The 7394-nt window shown below is 34.1% G+C and overlaps 1 long non-coding RNA gene across 1 annotated transcript; it reads left to right on the plus strand.

The window, feature by feature from the left end:
* The first annotated feature begins 5582 nt into the window (after window positions 1–5582).
* Window positions 5583–6730, plus strand: LOC127075574 (uncharacterized). The gene is made up of 3 exons (XR_007786579.1): window positions 5583–5822; window positions 5912–5968; window positions 6177–6730. It is a non-coding gene; the product is annotated as an uncharacterized LOC127075574 (long non-coding RNA).
* The last annotated feature ends 664 nt before the right edge of the window (window positions 6731–7394 follow it).

The raw sequence follows: 7394 nt of genomic DNA on the forward strand, positions 1-7394 counted from the left end.
GCCCATTTGAAGTTTGAAACACACTTTGCCATGATTGGACCATATCTCCTCAACCACACATGAGAAATTCATGATCTTGGACTTTTTGGAAATGGGAGAGAAAGATATTCAACTTTCATATTGGACAAAATTTCATTTGAAGCTTTCTTGATGATGTAATGTTGAGTTGAAGTTGGTCCAAAATCTTTCCATTTTTGGAAAGTTCAAATTACAGGTCACCTGCTATTTTTGGAAAGTCTTGATCTGGCTTCAAATCCTTCAATGTTGATGTTTGAAATGTCAAATGAGACTTGTTTGAACATGAATGAAGCCTCTCTAACCACTTCCTACTTCCAAATCCATGGTTGACTGTGCAGTTGACTTCTGTTGACTTTTCAGGGCCTCAGATGATTTGATCATGCACTGATGAGTTCTGAGCCTTCAACACTTCGCCAAATTGCTTCAAGATGATCCTTGGGTCATGTGAACTCATGGGAATCACCCTAGGGCTTTGATCTCATGGAGAATGCTCTTGTGGCCTTGCACAGCTGAATCTCCTAACCAGTCTTGCCTGATGAGATGTGATGGACTATGTAAATGAAATGCAATGTTAATGACCTAAAATGAAAATGAATATGCAAATGGGAGGTGAAAATTTGAGGTGCTACAGAAGTATCTAAGACATACCAACAAGTATCAATCATTGAACACCATTCAACAAATGAAATAGTCCTCAAGATACAAAACTAGCTAGCGAAAACATTAAACAAAGCTCAAAGGAAGCAAGTTTGTAATGCAAGCAAGAAGGAAGGACAAAGATGAAAGTAATGCAAGATTCACGTACACATGAAAACATACTTCAAATATCAATCCAAATATGGATCCTCAACCCTAAAGGTCTCACCATCAAAGAGGAATGCAAACAAAGTGGGAGGAGGAGAAATGTTGCTTCCATAAGTCATCAAATGGGGTTTGTAATTGAATGAAAGCCATACAATCATAGAAGCTATACCTTAAAGTTACAATGACTTTAGAAGTCAGTAGCAAACATACAAGGTTCAGTTCAATATGGATCAAAGGTAATTGGCAAAATGCATCAAAACTATATCTTAACCTTGATCACATATGAATGAAAATAAAGCAACAAAGACAAACATAACAAACACAAGTTAGGGAGCTTTAAATGGATCAACCAAATTGATCTTAAGTACCTGAACATGTCATGAGAATAAGGTAAAGAAATGATAAACAAATCCTTAATGGTTTGCATCAATGCATTCCATGTATCTCACAAAATCCACAAATAAGCATAAGAAAGAAACACATTCAAAGAGAAAGATCAAGGTAATCAAATGAGATCAAATTCCTCTCAAGTCTTTAGAAGACTATCATTGAGCTTATCATTCTTCTAAGCATCAATGGAGTCAAGATCAAAGAAAAATTTGGCTCAAAAGATCAAAAGGATAAAAAGTTATGGTTTACAAACCACACAAACTTATATGCTTAAGGTAAAAACCAAATGATCAACGTAAAATTTCCAACAATTGAAAATAAGTTGACATACCAATTAATCATCCAAATAGTCACAACATACCCAAAAATCAGCCTTAAATTATGTCCACAGGCTTCAAAATGAAGTTGGGTTCAATCACACTAGGCAAAAGGAACGTTCATGATAAAAAAATAAAGAAAATAGAAAAATAGGATATAAAATCCAATCAAAAATATTTACAGGATCTTAAACCTCTAACAAGTCAGAGGCATATTGTTTCTCAAGCTAAAAGATTAAGGAAGCACCAAAACAAAAAGAAACGTTGAAACTAGCTCACAAACTAGTCTGAAAAAACCTTTGAACAAAATAAATTTGAACAAGGCACAAAAACAGAAGCAAAAAATCTACAAAAATAACAAACATCAATTTAACATCTTACATAAGCTAAAAAATATTTTTATAATTTTTTATGACAAATGGAAGTTAAGGAATTACATTGAAACTTCATGTAGAAACCATAAAACCTCAAAAAACCATTTAAATCTTGTCCAATTTTTAAAACAAAGCAAAACTAAAAATAAATTTGGTCCAAGACCACCGAAAATTCCAAAAAACTCAGAGGAATACCAAAATATATTTTTTTTGGATTTTTAGGGTTCCTAAGTTGGCCATAAATAACTAAATTCATAAGCTATATAAAAGAAATAACAAAATAAATACATTTTAGCAATTAAAATACCAAAAATAGAAAACTAAATAAAAAAATAAAATAAAAATCAGAAATAAAAAATATACGCAAACACCTTTCAGCATATATTTTTTTTAATATTTTTTTGATAATTAAAAATATTTTTAATAAAATAAACAAATAAAAGAAAGTAAATGAAAATGAAAAACTAAAAAAAGAAATGCTTGGTCAATCATAAAATTCCGTGCCTACTACATGGACCAATAGAAAAACTTCTCAATCATTGGATGCAAAAGGACAAAAGTCATAGTGAGCTAATCGAGGCGTGCCAAGTGGCCATGCAAAAGAAAAAGAAAATTCAAAAACTTCTCATGAAATCGTGTTTCACGATTTTCAGCAAGGCATCTTTCGTTCCATTTTTCTCCTTCATTTCTTGATGAAATAAAAAGTTGTAAACACCAAAGTTGTAGATCTCAGAGAGATCTACAACTTTGATTTAGAAATTGTTTCAAAAGGATGAAAGATAAGAGATAAATATGGGCGAGAAGTTGGCTAAAAATCAATTTTTCACTTGAAATCGTGTTTCACGATTTTCACCCAGGTAACTTCACTTCCATTTTTCTCCATTTCTTGATGAAATAAAAAGTTGTAAACACCAAAGTTATTGATCTCAGAGAGATCTACAACTTTGGTTTAGAATTTTTTTTCAAAAGAATGAATGATGAGAGAGAAATCTGGGCGAGAAGTTGGCTAAAATATCATTTTCATCAAATAACTTCCAATCCAAAAATCAGAAAATCAAGTAAGAATCAATGGAAAGTTTCAACATGAAAAATGTTCTAAACAACATCAAGAACACATGCAATAATTTCTAGTTCTTGAAATTCCATGGTTAGGGTTTTGCAAGCTTATCAAATGGAGAAAGAGTCCACTGCCCTCTTGTGCTTCCAAAACCAAAAGAAACCCAGAAACTCTTGTAAATTCTTCTTCCTTGAACTCAAATAAAAAGTTTTGATGTTGAGAAATTCTGGAGAAGAAGCTTGATTCAAAAGGGAGAAAGATAAGACCAATTTGGTGGTTTTTTGTGAAAGGGGAAGAGAGAGCTTGTGTCTTCTGAAATTGATGACTTGGCTTACTTATATAGGCCCCCAAAGTGAGGGTAGAAGAGTTATTGCAAGCAAAGATACGTTGGAGGGCATAAATGGAAGATAAGACCAAAAATCAACTTGTTAAGAAAGGATGCATTTTGTTCACATTTTGCTAGGGAATTTGTGTATTTTGGACACCTCATAAGTGCAGTAGTACATGGCAAAATGATGGTACAAGTTAGTGGAGTGTGGCGAGAGAAACATCAAAGATACCATTTTTGGCAAAAATGAGATTTTAAGTGCAAAATTGCCCAAAATGGTTGCATGGGTGCAAATAGAAGGCAAAGTATTCTCATTCACAACCTAAATAGGTTATGGGCTTGATTTGAGTCAAAAATGATGGCTACATTTTGAGAAAATGGAGTATATGCAAAACTAGATTTTAGTAAATTCACAAAAACCACCCCTTGGTCTCATGGCCTTCCCTTTCTCAAATTTGAGAGTTAGATCAAGTTCTTGTACTTTTTGGAACATTATTGAGATTTCCTACAACTTTCATGTTGGGAGAAATTTTATTTGAAACCTTTAAATTCCCCAAAAGTGGCCTCGAAAATGGCTGAATGGTGAAAATGACTCATAATTCTCAAAAGTGACCTATAATGTCTTGCTCCATAACTCTCAAAATAAACATTTTTGGACATGGGACCACATTTTAAAACTTGTAGGTCTTCTTCCCATATTTCCAGGCATACAAAGTTTGCAAGATTCCAATAAAAAATTAGGAAGTTATAAATTTTACAAAATCACCACTATGAAGTAACTTTTACACTTAGAAAAAATTTCACTTCACCAAGTTACTTCATGAACAAGTTAGCTTCCAAAACCACATTTCCCTTGAATTTTTTCCACCAAAAGCCATATGATGTTGAAACATGATCTTTGACTTCAACTTTGACCAAAAGTCCACTTGGCATGGATTAGGTCGGTAACAACTCAACAATTTGTGTTTGAGCTGCGATATTTGATGGATCCACGCCAACTAGCTTTGTCATCGTACGCCCAACAACAAGTCCCCGTCCAACACCAATATCAAACCATCCAAACCCAACAACCAACCTCACAACATCAACCTACCACATACACACAACAACCAAACACACAACTTCGAAACCCATTCATGCCATCCACTCAACAATCAAACACCCAACATCGCAATCCATTCATGCCACCCACCCAACCATAAAACCAAGAATCAAACCCTACCCACAAAAAACCATACGCTTCAACCACAACCTTCTATAGCCCAGATGATTCATATGGGTCACTTCATCGTAGCCCCCCACCAATGACCACTCAAACATCCCATCACCAAAACACACAACCATTGTTTAACTATAGTATGCTCCAGGAACCATTGCTTTGTTTCCAAAATGATTTAATGTCCCAATTTGGACAACTATACCGTCCACAACCACTCAACCCCATCGACCTAACTACGATGACATGGGAACCGAACTCCATTACGAAAGCGTCGTTGGCTAGAGCCCCTCCGGATATTGGGAATAAAGGATGACACATTTGTCAAATACCACTAGAACTTTCGTCGGACCTTCACACCAGCCATCATTTGATCAGGTCAGCACACAAAGACCCCAAACACATCAGGAAAATCGTGGGAGACCTCGGAGTCAAACTAACGCACCTGGACGTGGAACAAAGGGACGTTTCAATCGGGCCGATCATTAAATTTTTGTCAATCCCATGTAACATTTATTCTATCATGAATACATTTTTTTTCACAATATTTTTTATTATTTGATAAATAAAAAAATTAAAACTACAAAAATTAAAACTAAAAAAAAATACAAGGGTGTATGCGGAAGATGAATTGGCGCATACACCACATGCATCATGCAGGCGCCAGAGGCATTGGCGCCTCCTCATGAGGCCAAATGCAGGCGCCAAGGGCATTGACGTCTCCTCATGAGGCTACCAATGCAGGCACCTCCTCATGAGGCAACCAATGCAGGCGCCTCCTCTTGATCCATAACGGATGCGTTGGTTCATCTGGTGCATCCTTTTTTAAATTTGGTTATTTTGGAAAAAAAATTGAAAAATTTGTTATTTTAAAATTATTTTTGAAAATGTTGATTATTTTTTTTAAAAAAAATCCTCTATAGACTGTTTGGATTCTTTTAACTATTTTGTTAGCACTGATATCAAGAAAATTGTTCGTGCTAAAAATCATACTCAAGCTACTAGGTGTCCGCGTATTTATATAAGGAATGCCATTTTGTGCTATGATTGTATTGTGTTTGTTTGAGTGTCTTAGAAGTTACGTTTTAGAATGAGAAATTTAATTCACATATTGGTATCAATTTTTCAAAAATTATTAATATTAATATTGATTTTGAAGAAAATTATATTCACATGTGGATGGGTGAGAGGTATAATAGTTAACATGGTTGTTCATAGTTTGTATCTTTCGACTAAACTGATTAGATTCTGATGATAATTATTTGATTATCTTTTCATGTGTGATATCTTCGATTTCATGGCCACGATTGCAGTAGTAGTGAGTTATATTATTCCATGTTATTTGTCAGTCTCATTTTCAACTTAGATGATAAACTTGACTTCTTATATATATATTGCTTTCTGCAGACGGGGGCATTCCAAACTTTAGAAATTGAGCTACACCGACTCTTTGTGCTCAGGAAGGTAGTTGTTATGATCCTGTTGTTACTGTTTCTTATGTCTTTGCTTTGCATACATGTAAACTAGATCTATTATTTGGTTATATCATTTTGGTTAGAATTATGGAAGTTGTTTTAAAAAATAATATTGAAATTTGGGGAGGTTTATGAAAATTTCTTTTTTCCTTTTCGAAGAATTGTGATTATTAAATACTGGGTTTTGCTTTTTGTAGGATGTATGAGATTCTTTTGCTTTGGGGGTGCTCCAACAGGCATCTGGTATCTTATCGATTACTTGAAAAATCTGTCAATTCTGTAATAGATGATACTAAAACGTGTTCATGGAAACAATGAGAGATCATGGAACTTCTATTTTATGCGATATCTTCAATCTTCAGAATTACAATTGCAGTTGTTGCAATTAAGGCGTTATAAGAATTCCGGTATCAACATTACAATTGTGATTGTTTACATTGCGGTTGTGGCATTACAATTGTGATTGTAGTCATTGCAGTTGTTGCATTACAAGTATTACGGTTGTGGTGTTACAAGCAATGTGGTTGCGACATCAGAATTGTGATTTCTTCCGTTGCGGTTTCAGTGTTACAATTGCAGTTGCAGTGTTACAAGCATTTGACAGAATCTCATGGTGGACATAATGTTATTTAGGGTCTTGACTCTTTCTTCAATATTCATAATCCTATGAGAGTTTTGCTTAGATTTCTTTGTAATTTGCACTACTGGTCTGAACATATATTTCTTTTGTCTTAAATTTATTTTTTGATTACTCCTGATTGAATTTGTGTTGTTTTTCGTGTCCTTGTCATTGCTTCACAATTTAAATATTGCTGTTTCAAAATGCCTCACAAAGGTATATTCATGCTCATTCTTGAATTTTTTATAACTATTATTTGATCAATTAATTTATCTGTTTACCCTATATTATATTTCAATGTACAATTTCAGTAACAAACTTTGTTGATTATGGTTGTTTCGGTTCTGCAATGGTTGTTTTTCTTATGACTTTGCTGATTACAGTTGTTTCGATTCTGAAGTGCAGTAAAGTTCATAGGTATGCTTCTGAATGGGGATTGGACTGCAATGCTTCAGTCAGAACAACTTTTATTAAGGGGAAACCAATGCCAGCATTAAGTGCTCAAGTATGCCATATTTGTGCTTAAAATGTTGGGAAGACTTTTGATGTTTACTGCCACATTATTTTATGTTTTTACTTGCCTTTCTAGATGTAATTTCTTCTCCTGTTTTACCTTACAATTGATTGTGGTTTGTGTAGTTTCTTTATTTATGGATATTACTTGCTGATTTTGGCTTGGTTGGATGGAAATAATACATATGGGTGTTGTGACAAATTCATCTGACAGTGATGGTAGTGATGAGAGTGATGACCTTATTGTTTATCTTGAGGATGAACTAGATGATAGTTCATCCAA

Source organism: Lathyrus oleraceus, chromosome 4 (genome assembly GCF_024323335.1).
Source record: "Lathyrus oleraceus cultivar Zhongwan6 chromosome 4, CAAS_Psat_ZW6_1.0, whole genome shotgun sequence".
Lineage (NCBI taxonomy): Eukaryota > Viridiplantae > Streptophyta > Magnoliopsida > Fabales > Fabaceae > Lathyrus > Lathyrus oleraceus.